This window comes from Saimiri boliviensis, chromosome 11 (assembly GCF_048565385.1).
Source record: "Saimiri boliviensis isolate mSaiBol1 chromosome 11, mSaiBol1.pri, whole genome shotgun sequence".
Taxonomy (NCBI): domain Eukaryota; kingdom Metazoa; phylum Chordata; class Mammalia; order Primates; family Cebidae; genus Saimiri; species Saimiri boliviensis.
Window position 1 is genome coordinate 9,619,052 of NC_133459.1, and position 25,949 is coordinate 9,645,000.

Genomic DNA, 25,949 nt, shown 5'->3' on the forward strand with positions numbered 1-25,949 from the left:
AATTGAGGCCCCGGCAGGTTAAGGAGCTGGCCATGCAGCCAGGCTGGCGAGGGACAGAGTGGCATTGCTGATGGCCGGTTCCACTTGGGAGCATCCTGCCCCACCACAGGTCCCTGGGAGGAGTCACAGAGGGCCAGGGACCAGCCTGTACCAGCCTCTTGCCTCACTGCCCTGGTAGCAGTTGGCTGGCACTTCCTACCTGAGCACATCAGTCCCTGGCAGCTCCTCTGCCAGGCCAGGTCCCTGAGCCCCACCTGACTCCAACCCCACGCAGCAGAGAGCAGAGATCTCCTTTCCTCCTGTGGTCTCTCTCCTTTTCTCAGGACCCTCCCAAAGGACCCTCCGAAGGCCTCCCTGTTCCTCAGTCTCCTCCCGGCCTCAGGCTCTTCTCCAGTCCTTGCCAGGCCCTCGAGGCTTCTCTGGGCATTTCCTGTGCCATTTGATTCCCCAGGTCCGTCAGAGCCATCCAAGCGGAGCTCCTCATGGCCATTCCTAGGGCCACTTGTCCCTGTCTTAGGACCTTGCTCCCCATCCTCGGCCAGCCCTTGCAGCCCTGGAAGGCCTGGTCGGTCCGCTTCCCAGCCCCAGGAGTTCCAGCTGGAGCAGGGTGGGATTGCTTAGATCCCTCGTGGAAAGCCCTGAACCGACAGTCCCAGTACCTAATTCCTGAACAAGACAGTCTGACACACACAGCCAGAAACCCTAACGAGGTGACTTGAGAGCCAGCGACTTCCCTCGAGGCAGCACAGCCTAAACTCCATCCCTGATAGGGCACCGAGGGTCCTGAGGGGCATGTGGCAAGCCCACCCACCCACCACACAGACTGGGACCTGCCACAAAGGCTGACAAAGGTAGACACACATATGCACACACACAGAGTGCACACACCTGTGCACGGTACACAGTGTACACAGAGTGCACACACACACGTGCACACACAGTGCACATAGATGCGCACACACACAGAGTGCAGAGTACACACACAGAGTGCACACAGCACACACACGTGCAGAGTGCACACACACGTGCACAGAATGCACACACATGCACGCACATGCACAGAGAGCACACATGCACCCAGAGTGCACATACGCAGAGCACACACACACAGGCACAGAGTGCACATACACACAGAATGCACCCCCCCCGTGCAGAGTGTACACACACCCGCACACACAGAATGCACCCGCATGTGTAACTGTCTGCCCACCCATCCCTTTACTGAGCTCCTTCTGTGGCCAGACCCTGTGGTGGGGCTGGGGACAAGGCAGTGGCCACAGCTGCAGGGGCTCAGCTCACACTCACTGTGTAAAGGGAGCTCCAACAAAATGTGCCTCTCCATGGCCCTCACCAGAGGAAGGGGGATGTGAGAGTCTCCATACAGGGGGGAAGGTTAAGTGAGGGCAGGGCCCCCTGGCTCTGTGATCAGAAGGGGCTTCTCTCTAATGATTACCCCCATGCAAACGTTCCACACGCCTGGAAACCCAATGAGAGGCTTACTCAGACAGGAATGGCAGTACCCAGGTCCCCCAGGGGCCGCATCCCAGAAGTGGACTCGACTCGTACACACAGATGATGGTCCCCTGATAGACACAGTGACTGGCACTCCCAGTCAGATCCTCGCCTGGTAGCCAGTGGCCAGTATGGATGGCTCACTTGGTTCAGATGAGACTGGGTGATTCTAGCACAGCCAGACCCACTGCCAGAGAAGGGTCTTCTCAGCTACTCCCAGGCTTTCCAGTCCTGGGTCCCTGACTTCAGGGTCTTAGCCACTTGCCCAAGCCAATGGCCACTCTACCCAGGTTCGTCCACATCTCCAGGTCTGTGCCGCCCACACCCAAGACCCCAGGCACTGATGTGGGGCGTCCCCATCGTAGCGTTCCGCTCAACCTCGCAGCTGCCCAGCAGGTTCTGTGACGCCGGAGTTTCTTCCAACAGGCCTCGGGGGAGGGGGCCTCACCTGGTCCTCTTGTCCCTCGCCCTGGATGGGGAAGGGAAGGGGGGCACCGGGGGAGCCGGCACTATTTTTACCAGGAGGTAAGCAGCCAAGTGTGGATGGCGGATGGCAAATGAATCTCTAAATATTTATCCTAAGGAAGAGGGGAGCAGAAGCTCCCGGGCCTGCACTTGCTGCTGGTGACGCCCCCTCCACGGGCCCCCGCCCGTCCTGGAGCCTCCCCGCACTCTGGCCCACCCAGCCCAGCCTACCTTCTCCCCATCTCGGCAGTGCGCCCAGCTCTGCTCCTGCCCGGGCCCCCACCAGCTGCGGTGCAGCTGTGCACCCAGGCCCCGCCCCAAGCCCCAGGCCCCTTTGCTCCTGCCGACTCCCCCGGCACCTGCCCTCCAGCTGCCATGCTGCCCCAGCCCACCTGCCTTCCAGATGTTGCCCTCCCTCTCCCTCTCCTGCCGGTCCCAGGGGTGGAGGTGGGAGGCGCGTGGGCTGGGCACACAGGGGCAGGAGGCAGAGGCAGGGCTGAGGTTCTTAAGTGTGAGCGCGTGCGAGGCTGGGAGGCGGGAAGCGGGGTGCGTCTGGGCTGAGGTCTCAGCTCCCCGCCACCTTCCGGCCCAGGGCCCTGGGATCCACAGACGATCCCCCTACCCCCCTGTGGTCTGACCCCAGACTCCTGTCCATGTAAACATTCCTCTGACTTTCTTCCCTAAAATATAAACGCTATGGCCAGGCCTCAATGGAAGGAAGCCATCCGTCCCCGGCCCTGTCACTGCGCCTTTCATCTCCTTCCCGCCACCAGCCTGCCCGCTGCTCTATTTACACTGGACACTTCCTCTGGGAACAATACTGCCCAGGAGGCAGGCTCGGGCCAGAGGGTGGGAAGGCGAGGGGACTCCTGCTCTGCTTCCCCGGAGACCGGAGCGGTGAGGGGAGGGGCTGCCGAAGGGGGCTCAGCTGGGCCTGGGACCCACACACAGCCAGAGCCCACTCTCTGCTGGTGGCGGTGCTCTTGGCCTCCAGCCTCTGGCCCCAGGGGCTCTGCTACCGCACCAGGGTATGGCGCAGCCTCTGGGGTCAGGGATGGTGAGCTCACGGCCGAGCTCTGCCCTGCGCCAGCTCTGGCCTGGGACAAGATTGCTCCCTGTAGAGAGGCGGCCGGGCTGTTACGGAGAGGGCACCTGTCCGTGCCAAGCACAGACCTGACTGCCACGAACCCGGGAAAAGGCAGCTGGGCCCCGGGAAGGCCACCAGGCAGATGTGGCGCCACACCAGGGCTTGAGATTCCAAGGCTGAGAAAGCTCCCTGGCCTGGAAGAGGCAGGGGACAGAGAAGAGGCAGACCTGGGGCAGGGGCGGGCTGGCCTCTCAGCCCCTCCTCGGCTCCCCAGGTTCAGAACCTTCCCTCTCAGGGCGCCACGAGCGACAGTCCCCCGGCAGGTCCCCGAGCTGGGCTGACCCTGCACAGGGCTGGGGAAAAGGGGCAGGGACTGGACCGTCCGTCCACCTTTCTGGGCACTCATGGATGACTCGTGATGGCCCAGTGGAGCTGGCACTGTCTCCATCCCATTTCATAGGAGGCTGATCCTGGGGCTGTAGACGCCCCAGAGCCCAAGCTCACCCTGGCCAGGAGCTCCCAAAGGCTGGGACCCGGTGGCATCCCCATGAGGGACCCTGCAGGGATCCCTTCCCCCTGCCCTGTCCCCTCCTCACCCTCACTGCCTGTTCCCGTAACACGGGGCCCCTTAAAGTGTTAACTGCAGTGGGTGAAATGCTGCACAGATTGCTACAATAAATAATTTACTGATATTTATAAATATTCAAATCAGCCGGCTTCAGAAATGGAATGAAGGGAGGGCCCCGCGATGGCATGGATCTCCTCGCTCCCTCCACGGGCTGGGGCAGGCCAGGGGTCCTGCCAATTCGGGGTGAGAGGCGGGTGCCTGGAGCTGCACCTGGATCCCCAGTCCCCTGATCTCGCTGTTCTCTGGGGATGGCCTGCTCACCTGGTCAGGGCTAGGCCCCCTCCCACAGGCATCCTGGGTTCACGAGAAGAGGCTCCAGTGCCCACCGCCCATGGCCGGGGTCTCAGAGTTGCTTGTCCTGCCTTGACAGCGGAGGGGGGTCTGTCCCAGGGGGCTGGGCAGGCCTGGCAGCCCCTCCCCGCCCGTGAGTAATGTGTTTTAGGGCCGGGCTGCCTGTCAGCGCTGGGGCTCTGGTGCTTTATGGGCTCTGCTTGGTGGCTCTGAACTCCCTGGTAGGAAATAAAGTTGTCCCTGCGCGTCCCTTCTAAACATTTCACTCAGTGGAAACGGTGTTTAAGAAAAATGAGGACATATTTCTTCCTAAGGATGCAGTATCCCCTTTGGGCGGCCTAATGCCCGCTGTATATCAGGAGGTGGGGAGGCAGGGGCCAGGAACCAGTCCCCTGGGGTGGGATGGGGGTGGGCTGGAGCCCCGCCTTCCCACGGACAGGCAGCTTGGGGCCACTCTGGTAGCTGCCCTGGCCCATGGCACCTGGGGGCATAGAGCAGCTGGCACCCTCTGAGCGCCTCCTCTGTGCTGGGTGCCTTACGATGTCACCTTGGTGATGCCCCCAGGATCCCCACAGGGCCGGCTGTCCTGTCACTTTCACATAAGGAAGCAGAGGCGGCGAGGCTGGTCGCTGCCCACCGTCAGCGCTGAAGCCCAACTCCCACCGGGCTCAGATGCCCAAGGTCATAACCTTCAACCCCACCTGTGTTCCCCACGGCCTCCCACCTAGGTGTCCTGGAGTCTCAGGGAGGGCAGCGGCTGGGCCTCCGCCCTGCCATTCACCTCCAAACTTGCAGTGGACAGGCCACAAGCCCCATTTGGGGGTGCTGTGCTGGTGCCCTTTCAACACCCGCTCTCGGAGCACCGTGTGCAGACCAGACCCTGGGCTGACTCCTCAGGCCACAACACGGGCTCACGGGCAGCCCTGGTTCCCACACCGTGGATGCTCCGTTCAGACGTGGGAAGGGACACTCAAAGTCATCACAAGAGCCATCGCTGCAGTGGGCATCACAGGTGCCACAGGAGTGGCAGGTCTGGAGGCCAGGAAGGGCCAGGAAGGACCCAGGCGTTGGCCCCTCCTCCCTCCTCTACCTCACAGGCCATTTCCCTCTGAACGGTTTCCTCTCTGATCGTTCAGCGGTGACCCCTCCCCCAGCCAGGACCCATCCCCTCTGAGAGAGGCGTCCTTCCCTCTTGCACCCAATTCCACCCCCAGCTCCAAACAGAAGGGCCTCCAAGTTGTATGGGAGAAATGGCTGTGGCTCCCCAGGGGTTCTGCCAGGTCCCCAGGCCCTCAACAGCTCCACCCTGGCTGGGGGGCGTGCTCGGCCACTGGGCCCTAGCTTGCCCCACTTTGTTTATTTATTTATTATGATTTTTTTAGTCCAGTTAAAAGGTTTACTATCCAGACGCGTCTAAGTGGCCTCACTTAGCGTAAGTAACTCTATAAATCAGGGGAACTGTTAGCATCCACAGCACAGGCTGGCTATCAATCTCCCCCAGGTCACAGCCAAACAGGAAGGGAGAAAAAGAGAGTTACCACCCAGGGGAGATTTAAAACACACACACTGAGCAAACGCGCACAGACTGCGTGCATGCCTGCGCGCGCACACACAGGCATCTGTGTTTGTACAATCCCGTTATATGCACACGTGAACACGGAGAGCGCGGGCCGGAATCCGAGTGCTGCGTGTGGTCGTGGTAACAGAACACAGACAGGAGAGACAGACCCGAGGGAGAGGGCTTCGGGGGTGCCTAGGGCCCCCGGGGCCAGGCTGCCTATGGGTGCCTGAGCTGCCCTGCTCCAGGGCAGGTGGCTCTGGAGGGCAGTGGAGGGGGTCTGATGGGCCCCCCGCCCTCTCTGTGCCCCCCCACCTCTGCCAGCCCCAAAGGGATTCTTTCCTAGCCCCAGGTGGGCACTTGGCAGGGGGGTGGAGCCTGGAAAAGGAGGCAGGAGGCTATAAGCTGTGGGCCACGGCAGTGGGGCGTGATGTCACCTTGGGTCCTCGCCCGATATTCCCAAGGCTGGGCACACCCCAGACGCGGCACCAGGCTCAGAAGGGGCAGCATCGTCTAAACGGGTGACTGGCTGCCACGAAGCGTGCTGGAGGGTGCGAGGCTAGGGCAACATCAGGAACACCCTGTCTGCCTTTCCACCGGAGCAGGTATGGCTGGCTGGGTGTCCACGCAGCCCGGACCGCCCTGAAGAGGCCCCAGACCTAGACGGCCCCACGAGCTGCGCCACGCCAGAGAATGGAGTGGGGAAGGCAGCTCCTGGCATGGCCTCTGGGTCCGGGAGGCAGATGTGGGCAAGGCAGCCCGAGGTGGGGGACCGGCCCAGGCCACCTCCTCTCCCTGCTTGCCCGAGAGGCCTCCCAGGCTCACCCGCCCGCCGCATCTCCCCATGAACTCTATTTCTCTTTCCTCTCTGAAAACAACTGAGCTGTAAATACTGTTTAACCTTCTCCCCCCTCCCCCCCACCCCCTCCCCTCCGCACTATAAAAACACAAATATGCCATAACTCAGCCGCCCGGCCGCCCAGCCTCCAACATGCCCCGCGCCCGGGCCTCTCAGGAAGGTCATTACAAACGACTTTCCGATTCACTGCTCCTGAAATAATTTTGTGTATTAAAACCTGAATCTGCACTTTCTGGGGCCGAAAGCCTCGCTTAATTATGGCGGGTGTCCTTGGGACGGACAGTGATCCTTCACTCGCCAGCCCGCGCTCCAGCCCTCCGCCCGCCGGCCCGCCCCCCTCCCCGGGCCCAATCTGTTTTCAAAGTGTGTCTGTCCTTTATTAAATTGTTTTCTTTTCCACATTATCAGTTGCCATGGAGACCTCATCTCTCGGATTATTTGAATTTCATTATATCTATTGATTTGGGAGCATTTCATCTTTTTTATTGTTTTTCTGTCAATTTTCAAAACGAATAACCATCTAATTTGCGTCAGTGCTGATTATGTTTGTCCCTCAATAGAGGTCGGCAGCTGCGCTGGGGAAACAAATCAATGAAAAACCATCATAAAACTCCCCACTCCAGTCTCCAGGATGTGTGGGTGACATTCCACGCCTGCGAGAGACACACTCATCAGCTCCAACTTCGGCGACGGTGGCGGCGGCTCCGTTCCACGTCCGCCTCCTTTGGCCTTAATATTTAATTTTGCGATTTGGGGCATTATTAGTGGTGTTTTTATTAGCGCGTGTGCCTGTGAGTGTTTGGTGGTGGGCTGGTGGTTCCATTAATTTGTGGGTGAGGCAGGGAAGCCCCAGAGGAGGGAGGGCAGGGCGGACGGTGTCGGGGTGCCCTGGCGAGTGAGGAGAGAGGGGGAAAGCTCTGAAGCGGGTGGGTGCCTGGGGACCGGAAGGGCCCTGCGGAGGGGCTGGAAAAGGGGGACCAAGCGAAGGGGAGGAAAAGAGGGAATTCAAATTGCTTACTTTGTTGGTTTTTTTAAATAATTTATGCAATTTTAAGCATTTATGTATAAATTTTTTAATAAGCCACCCTGGAGCAGGATGGCCATTAACATCCCAGCGTCCTTCTGTCCAATGGGCTGGCGGAGAGGATCAATTTCTGAGAGTACTTTCCCTTTTTTATGACATGATAAAATGCTTTTAAAGCAACTTACACAAATATGGACATTTTTTTTTCCCCTTTTTTTCTGTCCTCTCTCCCTTCCCCGAACAGTCTTCTCATCCACCGGGGAGGGGGAGGTTGTGTGCACACACTAGCGCGTGTACACACACACGCACACACACACACTCTTGCACTCTTGTGCTCACGCTGCCTCTCTCCTGCTGGGGAGGGGGGCTGAGGGGGCTGGCAGGGAGACAGCCCCTGCTCTAACTGGAACTGGCCGCCTGTCCTTCTAACAAGGGCATAAACTTTCATTACCCATGCACGCAGTCAAAGACAATTTAGGGAAACGCACTGCTCGGAAAAGGAAAACCTCAGCGATTCGTGGCCCACACTGCTGCCACCATCCGGGGGGCTCCCACCTCCAGCTCTAGGGAACCCGGCCCCTGAACCTCTGGCCCTGCTAGCAGGAGGTGGGGTGAGGGTAGGGATGGCTTCTGTGTAGACCCTCCGTGGGCATAAGAGCCCAGACAGAGACTGAGGGTCTCCCCATTGCCTCCATGGGACCATCCATGCCCAGGCTGAGGCCAGGAACCCTGGGTCTTGCCCTCCCTGTCCTCCCCGGACGGCTGGTACTAACCCCAACTAGGGTAGCCCTGGCAACTGCAGGCCTCTGTCATCCCTGCCACCGAGTGCCTGGATCCGAGCAGAAGCTCAGCTATGCGGATGGACAGACAGACGGATGGACTGAACGGTGACAAACGGGGAAACAGGCCGTAAGGTATCCTGAGGTACCTGCAGGGGCCCCGCAGATGCTGGGGCAAGATGCCCTCTCAGGTGCCCCTGCTCTAGAAGCCGCTCTGGTGCAGAAGTACCTCTTCCTATAGAGTCAAGGCACTGGCCACCATCACCCTTATCTGGGCATGAGCCCCTGATAGCCCCAGAGATGGGAAGGCCTTGTGAGAGGAGGACCAGTGCCTCCAGATCTCAGGGTGACCCTGCCTCACCCGGACCAGGAGGGTGGCCCTGCATGGCCCTGCCCACCTCTGCCTGGGGATCCCAGAGCTGCCCCAGGCCTCCTGCTTCCATCCCTGCAAAGCCCAACTTCCTCCTGGGCCTCAACTGCCCCCACCCTCCAGGCCCAATCTGGAGCTGACCAGCGGGCAGCCTGGGAAGCGCCCCATGGCTCCCTGGGCCCTCTGCTGTGGCAGCCAGGGAGCAGCCCTGGGCACCCCAAGCCCTTTGTGGGGACGCGAGGGGAGCGCCCACCCCTCCTTTTTTTCTGTGCTCAGATCCCACCCCCCCCAACCAACTGTCATTAAAATAACAAGTTTCTGTTACAATCTAAACATTCCCACATCGCATAAAGGGTTATATTACACCCGAGTCACTCCCGGCCCGTGTTTGCACAGAAAAGCTCACGGTAGGTCCCCCCTCCTGACGAAGTGACTTATTAAAGTTTAAACAGTAATTAACAGAACAATAAAAATAAAGGGATGTTTGGGGAGTCGTAGCGCACACAGGGTTTTTGGCAGTGCCAGCAGTTTTTCAGTGCCCTGCGCTGGCAGCAAAATGCGACGGTGAAGCCAGGGGGGACAGAGGACGGGCCCAGGGTTGAGCCAGGGAGTCCTGGGGCCTGAAGGGCCAGAAGCCCCGAGGCCAGGCTGGTGGGAAGGAGTGGGGGTCCTGGAGTGGCCAGGCAGGCGCAGTGCGAGTAGGTGGGGTGGTCTGGCATGGGCAGGGCATGGGCCTGGGTGGGGAAGCATCAAGAGGGGTGAGGCCAGTGCCCAGCTCAGCCTCAGGCGCTTCCGCGAGCCCAGTGCCTCGGTCACATCCGGCCAACTCCACACGGACCTGGCAGAGGGAGATGTCGGGTCCCCCCACGCTATGGGCATAAGGAGACCCTGAAGTTCATGATTCCTGGGGCTGAACCCCAGCCACTCTGGGCTCCTCTCCCAGTTGGGCAGGTGCCCCTTCCCCCGCCTCTGGCTCCTGTGGCCAGGGCACTATGGGAACTCATGGGTAAAGACGCTGGGGCCAGCCAGCCTAGCACATGACCCCCCCGTCCACCCCCAACAAAGGGAGAAAGTGGCCAGCTTCCTGGGTCAGGCAGGTCCCCAGCAGGGAAGTCCTCTATGCCCAAAGTTTGCAGGGAGCTGGCCTGGCAGGCTGGTTCAGGCCAGAGCTGCCTGGGATGGGCAAGGCTAGGCCTATTACCCTCAGCTAAGGGTTCAGACACCTGCCTGCCTGGGATGACAGAGATGTTTAGGACGGACCAGGCACCCAACCCCAGCAGCCAGGAGGGACCCCAGGAAGAAGGCAGGGCTAGAGGCTGGGGGCCAAGGAAGGAGGGACAGCAGGAACCCCAGATGGCCACATTAAATGTGTGATCTCAGGCTGGTGACAAACCCATGCCAGACAAGTGACAGACACCAAGGCCCTGCTGGACTGGCCCGGACCCCCGTCCCTGATGCTGCTTCTCACTCCCTCTCCCAGACACCGTGGGCCCCTGCTGTTGTCCTATGTTGAGGGAGGGCCCTCACCTGTCCGATGCTCACCCCTGTCCTTCCTCTCCAAAATGAGCCATCGCAGAAGCAAAGCTCTCTCCTCACCACAGCGTTAGCTCTAAAAAGGGACCTTTCGATAGAATGCCCCCAGTGCAGGCTCTTCCCACCAGGACAAAGGGGACACCGGGTGCGGGGGCGGGGCTCTCCACCATGCTCTGAACAAAAACGCTCCCCCTTCCTGGGCTTCTCCATCTCCCTCTGTGCCTCAGTCATCCAAGCTGCCTAGGGCTGCCCTGGGAGCCGATTTCTGTGGCAGCCTCCCTCCACCCTGTTGGACCAGTGGACCATTATCCAGCTCAGAAGCAAGCTCCTGGCCTGGGGCGAGCAGCAGTTTCCTGACGTGGGTACCTTTGCTGGTTCCTCCGCATCCCAGCTGCACAGGCCAGCAGGAGCCTCTGTGAGCCCCGCGTGGTGACATGCGGGGCCGGGCCAGAGGCTCTCTCTAACCTCCTGTCTCCTGGGATGTAGCTCCTGGCAGCTGGCGGGTACTCAGGGCATGCGCTCTGGCCTGGTTGAACCCCGTACTGCCTGGCTCTGCCACTGCCTGACGCTGAGGCCCCTGTGAACACAGCCAGCCAGGGCAGTGCAGGGCCCCACACCTCAGTGCTGCCTGGGCTCTAGCACGTCGGACGGGAAGGAAGGCCAGCAGCTCTTCTCCCCTCCTTTCCTGGAAAGGACCCTGTGGGGCTCCATCTCCCCACACCTCCAAGATGAGTGCCTCATAGTGAGGGCAGAGTGGAGGGTCAAGAGGGAGAGAGCTCAGGAGGGGGCAGGTGATGCTGCCCAAGCCTCCAGCTGTTCTGATCAGGCTGGAAGGAACGGCAGGAGCTCACACTCCCTCGCTGCTGGGAGGCAGACTGAGTCACCCAGCGCCGAAGCCTCACTGGAGCAGGAGGGGATGGGGAAGGTGCCCTCTGGGTCAGGGGAAGGATCGACAGAGGGCAAGGCAGAGGGTGTCCGGGTAGCACCAAGGGGGCAGGTGGGGACAGGGCCCTTCTCATGGGTACATCTGAAGTGGGCAAACAGGGAACCAGCTGCTCGTCCTGACCCGCTGTTTCTAGAATTTCTACGTGGGGCATGGCAAGGGCGTGGCGAGTGGCTCCGGCTGGAGGGCAGCCTGCACTTTGGTCCACGCACCGCGGGACAAGCAGCAGCCGTCAGGGTGGAGGCTGCCCTAGGTTGCATGGAACTTTAGACCTGGAAGGGGACCAAGGTCCAAGAGGCTAAGAGACACGGCGAAAGCCCAGGTCACTCACTCGCTGGGACCAGACCCTGGTTCCAGGGCCCTGGTTCTAAGTGGGAGCCCTGTCCTGCCCAGCGGAGCCCATGCACACATTTCTGTTTCAAAGCAGAACTTTCCACAGCCTTGGAGCCCCTTGGGCCCCCAGTACCACAAAGGCCCCCTGCTATGGAGGATTTGAGCCACACATGGCCTACTGGGCAAGCACCCCAAATGGCTCCAAACCAGCACCTTCGGGGAACAAGGCCTGGACGCCAGGCTCCCCACCCTCCAGGGGAAGCGAAGCGGAAGCAGCTTCATGGCCTGGCTGACCCACCTAATGGGCAGGACATGTGTGGCAGAGGGAAGGGGCCTTTCTCTTGCAGGGACTGAGACCCCGAGAGCTCCAAATGTGTGCTGAAGGGGAAACAGGGCAGGCACTCTCGGGGGATGAGAGGAAGGGCCTGGACCAGAGGGGCCCGGACGGCGAGCCAGCCCCGAAGAGCAGTGGCGTGGGCAGCAGGTGGCGGGGGACTCGGGGGGTGCACACGCACCCTCCCTGCAGCCCGTCTGCACAATCCCCTTGCTGAGGCCAGCGACGGCGACCATGACGAGGACATGAGGGGACTAATTTAGGAGTATTTTTAAAACAGTGGCCCTGGCGGAGGGCTTGAGCGGTTGTCAGCCATCTGGAATAAGGAATTACAGTCACCTCCCTAATCCTATATTCCCTAAACCCTAAAGCTGGTTACCGTGTGAGGAACAGGCAGCAGGTGGGTGGGTCGGGGGGGTCTGTTCCAGAAGGGGGCAGAGCCCAGGGAGGTGCCCACAGGCCAGGGCAGCGCCCCCTGGGAGGGGGCCGGGCAGGGGCTGAAGAGCCCCATGTCCTCTGAGCCCACCCAGCTCCCCCACCCAGCTCCCCCACCCGCTCACGCACACCCGCTCCCTGGGCTGCGCCGGCTCGCGCAGGGGCCGTCAGGTAAATTAGATCTGAAAGCTGACAATTTCTGACCATATTTCCTTGATTATTTCAAACAAATGCACAGCAGCCGCTGTAAGGAGATTAAAGTGACATAAACGTCCCGAGTGGGAGGGGGGAGGGCAGAGGATTCAGGTCACCCCCATCCGTCCCCCGCCTGACAGACGCTATATCGCTATCCAATCCAATAAAAAATCCCCCCCTTTTGCTTTAATTAATTTTACAGCTAGCTTGCTTAATTACTTTCAATCAAAATCCTCCTGCCATCGCAAAATTAGAGATGGTTGAGCTCCATTAGCCTAAATTCTTCATTTCCATATAGAAAAGAGGCTGTCTGCAGAGCCAGCCTGGGCCCCTGGCAGGACAGACGCCCGTCTGCCCGCCCGCTGCCAGCCAGCCCACCCCTGGCTTCCGCTCTCCAGCTATTTCTGGCCTATGCGTGTCCCCTCACTCTCCTCCACCACTGCTCCCAGGGCCGCGAGGAGCTGAGGTTCAGGAGGGGTACCCACTGCCCCGACTTCCCAGGATTCACTCAGGGACCGCAGGGCGGGCTCAGCGCTCTCCACCAGGGCCTGCAGCTTTTGACGGAAGGATCAAAGGATCGGCAGATCCTGGGAGCCCACGGCCCCGCAAGGGCCCCTGATACCTCCAGGACAGAGCCTAGTCCCGTGTGCCCAAACCTGAGGCTGGCAGGTCTCCTGGGCCATCTGTACCACTTGCCCCAGGAAGGGGTCCCTCTCCCGGCAGGGCGGAAACACTCCCAGCCCTGGACTTTGGCCCCTTCAGTACAGACCCCTGGAGCCAATGCCACCCAGGGTTCCCTCTGCTGATTCCTGGTTGGAGTCGTTGCTCACCATCAGGGCGCTCTGGGGCTAGCTGTCTCGATGGTGCCACCAGGCAGTGTGGCAGCCCCCACATACTCTGGCATTCTTCTAGGGGCCCCCCCATGGGGCCCTCCTCCCCATCCCATAGCCCCAGTTCCCAGCCTGCAACAGCTGCACCTCCACCCCCAGCCTGGGTCGAGTGGGTGATGGGTCTGAGCTCCATCCACATCCTGTGCCTGCACTGGCACCCTTCTCCCCTCCACCTGCCTCATCCTCACAGTCCCCAACCCCAACTCCGGAAGCTCCACTTCAGGTTTTCCATACTACAGCCCCGAGTGTCACCACAGGGTCCGGCCCAACCTGGGCTCCAGCTGATTAAGGATCTGCAACAGGATGTAGGGATTACAGTAAAACCTGGCTCCGGATCTACAGGGGCAGCAGGCCAAGTCCTGGCCCCGGGACTCTCCTCCCCTCCCCTCCCCTCCCCTCTCAGCATCCAAACTCCCTCCTGGCCCCAAACCCAGCTGCCAAGTGAGGGAGGAAGGTTGAGCCCCTTGGTCCTTCGGGGATTCCTGGCTGGACACTGGAGGGTCCAGACTGACAAGGGGTGGCATTAAGGAGCTCAGGCCGTCTGGCAAAAAGGCTGGGGTGGGGTGGGATGGGAAAGGGAGTGACGGCTCAAGTCAGCTCTGGACCCTTTAAGCCACCTGGCCTCCTTCTCAGGGAACCAATGTGCAGGTGGGGTGTCTTGGGCCTGACTTCTGGGCAAAGGCTGAGCAAGCGGGCAAGGAAGTGCCCTAAAGGCTAGGAGCGCCCCTTCCAGGCAGGAGGCCTTATGAGGCTAGATGGCTCTGGGGTGTGAGGCCGGCTCTAGGGGCGGGGGAAGGAGCTGAACTGGGACCTCCAGGGCCTGTCTTCTGGACACCAGAGACTCACGGGTCAGTTTGCAGGCTCCTCACCGGACCTGCTCTAAGGATGAACCCTCGTCCTGACTTTGCTGAGTTTCTCAAATATATCCTGAGCAGCTACTGGCACCGCCCCCTCTGCCCTAGGGATTCTGGGAGGATGGTTTCAGGTCTTGCGGGTGCCGCGTCACCGTCACCGGCTTCAGCAATCCTGTTCCACATCCCACTACAGAGCACAGAGGGTAGGCCAACTTTGGGCTGGAGGAGGGCGTCCAAGAAGCCACACCCTGGCTGAGCCCTGCGGTCAGCGGGTGAAGATGAGGGGCAGGTGGGCGGACAGACTCCCTGCTGAGCCCAGCTGGACCTCCTGGGCTCTGGTTCCTCCAGGCAGGTCTGAAGCCTCCCTCGTGCTCCCACCTATGAGTCACCAGCAACGGGGACTAGGAGGTGGAAGGCAGGTGAAGCCGAAGTCTTTGGGGACCTGTGCTGACTTCCTGGGCGCGCTCCCTTCCACTGGGGCGGGGCTGAGGCCTCATCCCCATTCTCTTTCTTTCTCTCTTTTTTTTTTGGAGACGGAGTCTCACTCTGTTGCCCAGGCTGGAGTGCAGCGGCACAGTCTCGGCTCACTGCAACCTCCACCTCCCAATTCAAGCGATTCTCCTGCCTCAGCCTCCCGAGTAGCTGGGATTACAGGCATGCGTCACCACACTTGGCTAATTTTTGTATTTTTAGTAGAGATGGGGTTTCACCATGTTGGCCAGGCTGGTTTCAAACACCTGGCCTTAAGTGATCTGCCTGCCTCAGCCTCCCAAAGTACTGAGATGACAGGTGCAAGCCACTGTGCCTGCTTTTTTTTTTTTTCCTTAAAGTCTTTTATCTATTACCCTCATCGTCATCCTCACTGGACCTCCATGCTTGGCCCAGGTGGGTCGAGGTGGTGGAAGGGTGGATGGAAGGGCATGTACGGGGGTCAGTTACTCAGAGGTCAAAGGGCACAGCCCGGACCCTACTCCACCTGCCAGCCAGCCCACCTGGGGCAGTACCCGTCTCTCCCTGCATGCTGCCCACTCAGCAGCAAAAACTGCTCCTTCAACTCAGGCCCCGGCCGCCCCTCCTCCTACACAGCCTTCATGGGTCCAGCTGACATTGCACTTTCTCTGGGCAGCCTCCCGGGACTGTCCTCTCCCTCTTTCATCACTGCACCCTGTCCTCGTCTTAGCACTTTCATAGTAACTTGTTTAACTAGCCCTCGGCCTGGCCAGATTGCAAGATCCCTGGGATGAGACCACTGTTTCAGCACAGTGTCTGGCCCAACAAATATTTACTGAGTGAATGCGGAAAATCCAGTGCTTTTTGAGTTCATTGGGGCAGTGCTGGGCTCCAGGGACACGGCCTGGCTTCTGGACTGAGCCCCTCAGGGCTCCAGGAACCTTCCCTGTCTTAGAGGGTGGGGACTCCCTGGGTGGGACAGAGCAGAAGCCCCCTCTCTTGGGTCTCCTGCCCTCTTGAGCCCCAGGCTCACCTCCAAACGCCCTTCACAGGGCTCTGCCAGGGAACGAAAGAGGCCCCAGTTGTTCCAGCATTTCTCAGCGCGAGGAACAACTGTTGCCGGCCAGCCCCTTTCCGAATAAATCCTGCAACTGTTTGCAGTGAAGTGTGACTCTCCCTCCACCTCCTGTCCCCGTCCCAAAACGAGAAAAGGGGATTGAAAAGAAGATGGGGGGAAATGCCATACCAAGCCCCACCACCTCCCCTACACCCACTTTCAAGTTTGTCTGAAAATGTTATAAACACAACACACAGGGACAGCCACCTGCTGCCCCAGACAACTGGGACGGCCGCAGCCAAGGGCGAGGCTGTGAGATCAGGACCCAAAAACAGGGGGTGAGGCAGTGAAAGCTGGAGGGAAGTGGGCGGAGCGTGGGGACAGGGGAGCAGGGGCAACGGGAAATATCAACGTGGAGTAGGCGGGGCAGAGGGCAGGGGTGCGCCCAGCCCTGTAGGGTGGAGGGAGGAGGGTCTGTGGAAGGACAGGAGGGCCCAGGAAGGCTCCTGGAGCCCGGGGGCGGAGGTGGGGGGCCGGAGCTGCTTCCGGTGGGGCAGTGGATAGGGAGAGGGGCGGTAAAGGAGGGAGAGAAGTTGAGTGGGGAAGAGGGAGCGAGGTCTATTAAAAACCTCTCAGTGCATAACACAAAATGTCAGGGTTTATAGCTTCATTCTTGGCTTTGCCGGGACTGAGAACCCTGAACAGAAATGTCACCGCTTGTCATGTTTAATCACCTGCTGTTTGTTAACACCTTCCCTGCAAGGAGCCTGTCTCAATCTGCCCCTGGGCCCCCAAGGGACCCGGAAATAGAAAACATCCCCGTCTCCTTCTCTGGGCTCTCGGCCCTGCCTGGGGGCTCTTCGGCTCCATCTGAAGGCCTCCCGAGGAGTCCCAGAGTGACCCTTGCTATCATGCAGGCCAGGGACAGGGACCCCACAGGGCCCTTGAGTCCTGGTGCACCTTGAGTGGCGGTGCCAGGGGCTGCCATCCCCTGCTGCTTGTGCCTGGCTGTCCAGGCCTGTCCGTCCACTCCGGCTGTTCCACTCGGGCCCCCAGCCCTGTGGGTATGAGAAGACAAATAACGGAGAGCCCGCTCTGATCTCTGCAGCCTGGAAGTCAGCAATCTGTCTGCTTCAGCAGCCACTGCCACGTAACACCCAACATCCAGAGCCACCATCCTTCCCGTTACAATCCGATCACACCATCTGGGTTCTGGCTTGGCTCTCTAAGCGTGCTTTCCTGGGTTGTTTAGACTAGGAATTCTCAGCCCTACTGCCCCCCCCCCCGCCCCGTTCCTTCCTCTGGGTTGGGGGTTGGTGTGGGGGAAGGGCAGCACAAATCTTCCCCACCTCCTAAAGCACAGTGCAGTCTACACTGGCAAAGAAGCTGGTCTTTTCTCAGATTAGACCCAAGCAAAGACCCTGGCAAACTCAATACAGCCCCCAGGCTAAAATCCCACCTGGGCAGCTGCCTGCAAAGCAGTGAGTTTCTCCTGCGGAGTTCCCAAGGCAGCCCCATCACTTCTGCTAGCAAAGAAAGCCAGTGGGGATACCCACCGCTGAGCTGAGAATGGTCTCCCAGCGAACCAGGGGGAAAGGTCCCCATCTTCCCTTCCAGCAAAGTCTCTGCTTACACAGAAACGTTTCCAGCAAACATGCATCGTGAACCTGTCTCCTAGGAGAACGCCCTATCCGTTAGACATGCTTCCCGAAGGGCCCTGCGTCCAGTCCGTCACTTCCATTTCACCAGACAAGTCGAGGGTGCTCCAGCCACCTGCAACCCTCCCCTGCGGACGGACAGATGGGAGCACTGGTTTCCGTGGAGATGGGCACTCCGGATGCCTCTAGAAAGGGAGGCTTTCCCCTGGAAGCTCCAAATTCATTTGCATCGACAACTACATTTGACCTTGAGTCCCTGTGGCCCAGGGATGTGTTTGCAGATTACAGGTGGGGTACATGTGGGGTCCAGAGACGCTGGGGACGTGGGCCCGGCAGCACGGTAGATACCCAGGGCTGGAAGCCTGTGTGTCCCCACCCCACGCTGCCATTTGGTACCGAGCTGGGGAGCCCTGCACCACGTCCTCTGGCGTTTCGCATTTGGGAACAGACCCAGCAGTATCTCTGGACCTCCAGCTTCCTCACTTAGGAAATGGGACAGCTCCTTGTCTTCCTTCGAGGGAACTGATGAGGAGAGATGGGAGGCTAGGCGTGGCTCTCTCGGAAGGAAGGCGCTGATAAACTGAGGGGGTGCGGGAGTGAGGGGCTGTCGGGGGGTTGCCTTTCTGCATTCTCTCCAGAAGCCCCGCCTGGACTGTGATATGCCGGGGGGGGGGTGGGGGGGAAGGCCCGGAGTTAAAGGGGTGTGATCACAGCTGCAGGCCCTTTTCTAGGCTGGGTCAAGCTTCCAAGCAGTGCCCTGCCATGCCTTGGGGGCAGCGATGGTCTGAGCGTGCCTGACCCAGCCCATGTGCCTAGCGGAACGCAGCAGCCTGGGGGCAAGTTTTGGTATTGCAGAGGGGGTTTGGTGGAGCCAGCTGTAAGTCCCCCTCCTGGACAGAGATATAGTCCATTCAGGAGGTGCCTGGGCTCTCCAGGACACTGTGGGTGGGCCCATTTCAAGTAGCCCATCCTCCTGCCTTCAGACAGGGCGGACTAACCGTCACGGTTTGCCCGGGACCAAGGGGGTTCACACACATGGGTCTTTGCAGCTCTGGGCAAACTGGGGTGGTTGGTGACCCTACTGCGAGACTGCACGACGCTGACTTCACAGTCTGAGAGCTGGGAACTCGGCCCGGAGTCTAACTCACACCTGCTCCTGGGGCCCACACTCTCGGGCGTCCGAAATCCTCTCTTTCCTGGGTGAACTGAGGACAAGGCCTCTCATGCTCGTGGAGGCCGGACCTGAGCCTCTCCCATCCCCCATCAACATGGTGAAACCCCGTCTCTACTAAAAATGCAAAAATCAGCCGAGTGTGGTGACGCACACCTGTAATCCCAGCTACTCGGGAGGCTGAGACAGGAGAATCGTTGAATGGGGAGGTAGAGGGTGCAGTGAGCCAAGATCACGCCACTGCACTCCAGCCTGGGCAACAGATGAACAGATGATCTGTTTTGAAAAGCTGGTTCCCATCATTGAGAGGGACCCTAGGCACACATGGACTGTGTCCCCCCAACTCAGCCACCCATGGGGGATCCCAAGAGGAACCCCCAGCGTGGGACCTGGCCCAAAGGTTGGGAGCCTCCTGGAAGGGAGCTATCTTGCCCGAAACCCTTGGATTTATCAGATGAGCATGGCCCCGGCCAGGCCCCCGGCACAATCCTTCCATTAATTTACTATTGCATGGCAAATTACTCCTTGCCCAGGAATATAAGTTTTCATCTTATTTTAAGTTAGATTCTTAAAGCAATTACCAAGGCATCTGGCGATGACTTCACTGTGCAGCCCTGCAGGGGAGGAGGCCCCGGCTCCAGGCCCCAAAAGGGAGTCTGGGGAGAACCAGGAGCCCTAAACACCTGTCCTGAGTCCTGGGAGGGAAGTAGGGAGCACACTGTGATCTCTGATATTTGCTGTTTGTGGAAAAACTCCTTCCCAGCACCACCTGCCCCATGAACCCGCTGGTGACAGTTGCTGAAAAGCCTCGACAGCTGGGGCCGAGGGAGCGTTTTCTATTTTTAATTGTTTGATCGGAATATTAACTCATCTAGGCCCAGTCCCAAGATGCATTTCCCAGCCAAAGGGTTCCCCCATTTCTCACACCTTCCTCTCTCTCTCTCTCTCTCTCTCTCTCTCTCTCATCAGAAATCAACTTTGAAATTAATAACCAGAGAGACAGACCTTGGTGAGTTTGTGAGGGCGCATGGCATCGGAGAGAAGGGAGGCTCCTCCCCAACCCCAGAGCCCTGGGAGCAGTGCTGCTCTTTTCTCTCTGAGCCACTGATCCTCGGCCCCTGGGGCATGCATCGCCTGGCATTGCCATGCCCACCTGAGCCCCACCCTTCCTGGCTACGGGAAGACCCCAGCCTCCCCCTGTCCACTCCAGAAAACCCACCTCCTCTACTCATTCAAAAATCTCGAGGGCAGGGCAGAGAGGCTGGGGATACCCAGGAAGCTCCCAGGAAGGACAGGGAAGGGACGCTGGGAGGGAGGCATGTGTTCCTGGACTCAGAGGGGTCGGGAAGAGGCTGACTTTGGTTTCAGCTTCCATGTATCTGAGGAAGGGAGCCCACAGGGGCAGCTGCCGGCCCGTCCCCTAGGCAGCAAGTCACACCACCCGCCTCCAGCTGGTGTCACTGGGGCCTGAGGTGGACCACATTGCTGGCAAGAGGCTGCTGGGGCCAACCTGACCCCGTGGCCCCCACCTGACCCCTTCCCAGGAAGGGACCCCCATCCAGCACAGGGGCCCCTGGCTGTCTTCTCTCCTTACATGTCCTTGGCCGCACCCCCACGCTCTTCCCTCTCAAGGTCACAGGGCCATCCGCACCAGGAATATTTACTCACCGGACTGGCACTGTTAGTAGCACTCACCACAAATATGCTTTCTGATAAAGTTGGCAGAAAAAAAATTCTAGAGCTCAAACCAATGTCAGAAATCATCCCCCACCCTTACCAAGGGACCACAAGGCGGGGCTGGAATGGGGTCACCCAGCAGCTGAGGGCCGTCCTGCGAGGGCCGGGATCACACTCCCTCTCCCCTTTCTCCTTCCTGTTTTACCTGGGACAGCCTGTTGCCCAGGGGACCAAGGGTTGGGGACAGTTCTAAGCGGGGACTGGGTCTTGGGGGTGCTCAGGCCTCTGGAGGACAGGCAGGTTGGCTGTCACCTGGGCTGCCCCCAGGCCGTCTCACCTCACTGCCCCCCTCCCCACCCCCTCTCTTGGTGCACAGGGGTTTTAACGTTTTTATTACCTGTTTGACTCGCGGCCTTATTGCTTCTCCCCTTAATGGGGCCGTAACCGTGGAAACAAGGAATAAACGGCCACCAGAAAATGAGATGATTAAACAGGTCACCCTGGCAAACAAACTCAGCCAAGGAACCTCTGGGGGTGGGGACGCTAGGCTGCCCCTCCCCCACCCGTGGCCCGAAGGCCTGGACCAGGTCCTACCGCTTTGCTCAATCTCTAAAAGGATGGGGGCAGATGCGTGGGGCGCCCCCTGCTGGGCAGTGGAGACCTGGGTCATCCTTCCTCGAGGCAGCCCCTGGCTTTCTCTGGCCATGGGCTCCGGGGCTGAAGGGGTGGCAGAGAGGGAGGCACTGGGCTAGCGGGCGGTGAGGATCACAGCAGCGGAGAAGAGGCACTTCCCAGTGACAGAACTTTTAGGACTCTCTCCCAGCCAGCCTCTGGGACACCTCCTGCTCTCCTGCTGCGCTAAGGTCCCGGCTCCTCCACTCTCCCGTTCTCACCCAGCACAGTCCCTCCCAGGGCCCCCTGAGCTCACTGAAAAAGCCCTGTAAGAAAAGGCTGGGCCACCCGGCTCCCGCCTTCTCCTCCAAAGCCAGTCAGGGCCCCTGCCTCAGCCAGGAGGCATGGAGAGAGGGTCCCGGCCCTCTTGGCTTTGGGAAGGGTCTCAGCAGGGGAGCGAGCACAGCACTGGCAGTGCCCCGAAAAGCTGGAGGAGACCCCAGAGACAGGCCTGTGGGACATTCTAAGAGCAGATGCCCTGGCCAGGGGTGGCCCACATACCCCCTGGCTCCTGGCGGGCCCTCTGTACGGGTGTATCCCCATCTTTCTGGCCTCACTCCCTGCCCTGGGTCTGTCTAGCTAGAGGGATCCCCAGAGTGGGGAAGAGAATGAGAGGACAGACGTGCAGCGGTGACGTCAGCTCGGGAGGAGAGACCAAGGGGAGAGGGAGATGGGCAAGCGGGGAGTAGAGAAGGGCACGATCGCGCTCTGCTGCCGCCTTCCTGGTCCCAGGCCACGGCCATGGTTAGGAGTTACTGTGGGTTCCATTCGACCATCCCACTCCTGTCCTTTCTCCTTAGGCCCCCCTGCCCCTTTCACGTCACCCCAAATCCCAGCCTCACTCCTTTCTGTAAACCAGGCTCTAGAAAGCTCTCAAGGAGCTACAACCCAGGTCCCAAGGGAATCGGCCAGCATTTCCTGCCTTCCTCCTTCTGCCCCGACCAAGAAGCCGGGGAGGCACTTACGGAAGAGGAACATCCATCAGTCAGTTCCACCCACACTTACAGCGGGAAGGCGTGCGCCCCGGCCCGTACCAGGCCCGGGAGGAGGTGGCAGTCCAGCAGCTACCATCTAACGGTCAGCACTAGGAGTGGCCATGGCAGAGGAAAACCAGCGCCCCGGCCCTGGCCTCCTGGGGACCGGGGCACATGAGTCCGAGTGCTGGATCCTGGCACAGCGATGCCACAGGTCCACCCAGAGCCTCAGAGCAGCAGGCCGCAGCCAGCAGCTTCTCTCCTATCTTTTTCCAGGGCCAGCGGGGTGTGAGGCTGGAAAGGCTGCAAGAGGCAAGACGGGTAGCAGAAGAGCCTGGCTTTAGGGGCTGGGTGGCCTGGGTGAAAAAGACAGAAAGACGGGGTCGCACAACAGGAAGCCGGAGTTCTGCTCCTGGAGGGGAAGGAGGACGAGGCACAGAGAGAAGGGACTGGCCAGGAGACTAGAAAGCCTAGTGGCGGATGGGCATCCCTTAAGACCTCTTTGCCAAAGCTCCCCGGGCCCTGGCCCCAGCTCCTTGGCCTGGAGGGACAGCAGGCCGCACCTCTCCCTCCACGAGGCAGACGCTGCTACCGCAGGGTCCAGGCAGTCCTCGCTTCTGCCTCTCCTGCTGCAGGAGTGGCTCTGATGCTTCCTGGGTTTCAGGCCTTGCCTCCTGCATGGGTCTCTTCCCTAACAGGACATCATGTGTCCTGCTGAGTCGAGGGCATCAGGGTGCTGTTCTGTGGGCTGGCAGCCAGAGGGGTGAGGGCTAGACCACCAAGCTGCTGTCTTGCACGGGGGTCCTGGTGAGGCTGCCGCTCCTCCTCTGCACACTGAGGCTGCCCGCCCTCTCCTGCTGCTCCAGCTTCTCCCTAGTCTTGTTGTACCCCCACCCAGCTACCCCAGAACAGCTGCTGCTTGCCGTGAGGACGCACAGGCATAATTACTACAGTTCGACTTCCTTCCTCCCCTGAAGGTGAGGAGGAGGAGGAGGAAAAGGAGGAAGAGTTGGTGGCATCAGCCAGGGTGGTCAGGGTTTAAAAACCAGCTCAGGGCCGGGTGTGGCGGCTCACGCCTGTCATCCCAGCACTTTGGGAGGCTGAGCACTTTGGGAATCTGCAGCTCAGTCAGATTCCCAGGCTCTGGGGGCTGGGGGAACACCAGGAGTACTGAACCGGGCCGGAAGAGGGGTCTGCTTCCCACCCACACTCAGTGCCTTTCTTGGAGAGCACAGTGAATGGGTCCTCCTCACCGGTTCCTACCAGGGAAGAATGGCCCGGCGGGGGCTGGGGGTGGTCTGCCCCCTCCGTCTCAGCCTCCTGGTGGAGAGGACAGCTATGCTGGGCCTTTCAGCCTCAGCATGCTCAGACATCTTGCCGCTAGAACCAGGGCTAGCTCAAAGGGTCACTTCCCAGCCCAGAGCTGTGCTTTCTACCAAAGGAAAGGTCCAGATAACACGCTCCTCACCTCGTCCACTCACCCCCGACTCCCGCCCGCCAGGACCGCCCCACTGAACAAAATCAAGTTGGGAGTCACACAGTCGAAGACCGTAAAGGTCAACTGATGCCCGAGTCCCTCCAAATGCCACTAACCAGTGTGCAGCACAGACCTCTGTTTGAATGGTACCAGGAAACTCAGGACTTCCCAGATGGCCCATTCTGTCCCTGGCTCTGACAGCTCCTTTCTGCCAAGATGGCCCCAGGTCACCTACCCCCGCAGCAGACTGGCAAAACCAGTGCCCGATCTGGCTACAGGGGCTGGCCCCAGCTTAGACTGGTTGAGTGGGTGTATCTGGCCAAGTCAAGGCTGGAGGAAGGAAACTCAGAGCAAGCTGCTCTGCCCTGACCCTGGCATGGAATCTTCCTCCAGAACAGCGCAGGGACCTTCTTAATCCCCGGCGCCTGCTGGGTCGAAGGTGTAACCAGAGCTAGTGAGGTTCCTAGAAGCCTCCGCACTTGGCAAGGCTCTGGCCTTGACCTGGCGGCTCATGGAAGGTCTGATCTGAAGGCGGCTGACACTCGGGGCAGGGGCCTGAGTAGCAATACGGGGCTGGGTTGGGGAAGCCAGGCTCTTTGCTCCCTGAGCTCCCATGCCATCTAGAAGTCCGCGGCCTCTCTTCTCCTGCCTCAAGATGGCATGCCCTCAAAGCATGGGGCTACTGAGAAATTCCTCAGGAAAAGGAGCCAGCTTGGCTCAGCTTCTGATCCCACCCTTCCTGGCCTCCCCACAGCGGAGGCCTGGGCTGCCTGAGATGGGGGGTCTGCTGGTAACGCAAGGGGGTCCTGGCCTGGAGCCCCAGCAGGAGAAAGAAGCAGGCCGGGCTTCCTCCCACTGACCCGCCTGAACGACAAGGCTGTAGCCACAGCGTCACGTGGGCAGCACTGGCCCTCACCGACTCTCCCTGCAGTCCGTGGCCGCCCCTGTGAACTTGCCCTCTTGCCTCTTTGGCCTTGACCTCGCAGAGCCTACCTGGGCTCCACCAAGCCTAGGACAGCCCCACCCCTTCATCTCAAGAAGAGAAGGGACAACTGTAACCGGATCCCCACCGATCCAAGGCAGGCTCCTGCTCTCAGCTCCACACGTGCTTCGCCGCCATTTTCACCTGGCTTCTAGTTCAGGGCCTGGGAATCAGCCTGGTGGGGCCTAACCCTGGGAGCTTCCCAATGGCAGAATAGATGTACCTGTGTCTGAAAGCTTCCTCCCTTCTCCCCTCCCCCGCCCCCGGCTTCCCCCCCAGGGAAATCACTCTAAAAGGGCCTAATGGAACTCTGTCCTCCTCTCTTCCTCTCGCCCCTCCCTCCCTCCCTCTCTCTCTTTCCTTTTTTTTTTTTTTTTATTAGCATTTGTGGAATTTATTCCCAAACTCTCCTAATCTTCCGTACACAACCATTTGATTTGCATAACCCAACCCCCTCTCATAAAAACTGGCTGCTAGTTTAATTAAAAAATGTAAATTTGCTGTCATCTCGGGGCCTGGTGAATCAGGACGACATCGGCATTTTTTATTGCTAAAGACGTCCGGATTGATCCAGCCCTTGGCTGAACTATGGTGGGGGAAAGGGAGTCCACACGGCCCCTGAGGGTCCTGAGGGTCCTGAGGTCCCCTCTGGAGAAGGCTTGGTGGCCTTCCCACCACTGACTTCCTTATGGCTAAAGAGCTTCAGGAGCCAGATGTGTCCAGGGCGGTAGGGGGTGTTAACCTACAATCAGATGCTCGGTGGGTCTGTGGCGCCAGCAGCCCTTCGGGGCCGGTGCCCCTGGCCTTGAACTCTGTCAGAGGGGCCCTCGGCTGAAGCTGCCCATGCTGCCCCTGAGGAAGAGACCCTCACTTCACCAGCCATGAGCCCTGGCCAGAGACAAGGCCCGTGGCTCCGGCTGTGTCCCTCCCACGTGCATTCGGAAGTTGAGGGAACTGTTCCCGGCTCCTGAAGATACAGCGTGGAGTCAGCCCAGGGACCGGCTCAGAGGGGATCTCAGCGTCCTCAGCTGCTTCCCTTTTTTGGTGAAGTGGGGGGAAGAGTGCTTTTCTTCTGAAGTTCTGAGATTATAAGTGAAACTTCCAAGTTCAAAGCAGAGACAGAGATGGTATCACCAGATGACTCCTCCAGGAAACAGTCAGAACTCTGCCACCCTCGGCCTCCCCTCTTGAGTGGCCAGAGTCCAGGCCTGAGTCCCACTGGGAGTGCCCTACTCCTACTACAGGAGGGACCAGCTGACCTCAGGGGCCCTTCTAGCTTCTAGGAAAAGTTTCCAGAGCCTTCCCTGGAGTGCTGGAAGTCAGTCTCCCTAAGGCCCAGGAGAGACGCCACAAAGGGCTCTGTCACCTGCCTCCTGCCAAGGCTGGAAGGCCTGCGCTCCAGCCCGGACACCTTATGGGGAGGGCTTTGGAGTACTGTCCCCACAACAGATCTGGAGGGACTGGATGGTGGATGGCAGGAGGATGGATGCCGGCTCCAGCTGTCACCCAGGTTAGGAGGAGGCAGACCAGAGGGCCTGCCTTCCAGCTCTGTAATGCCGGGGTCCCATGTGCTGGCCTGCAAGCAGAGGCTCACCTGCCTCAGGCAGGGGGTGGTGCATTGCCACCAGGCCCGTCTCTGAGATCTGCTTCTTGGCTGGGATGGGTGGGGGCCCCATTTCCGAAGAAAGGGGGTGGGGCCCCAGAGGGAGGTGATGAGACACCGATTGGAGGTGGGGGTGGG

At 59.8% G+C, this 25,949-nt stretch overlaps 1 protein-coding gene across 3 annotated transcripts in view; it reads right to left on the minus strand.

Annotated features, from left to right (window-relative positions):
- The window catches only part of CASZ1 (castor zinc finger 1), a 160,648-nt gene that overhangs the window by 26,285 nt on the left and 108,414 nt on the right, over nt 1-25,949 (minus strand). The window lies entirely within an intron of this gene.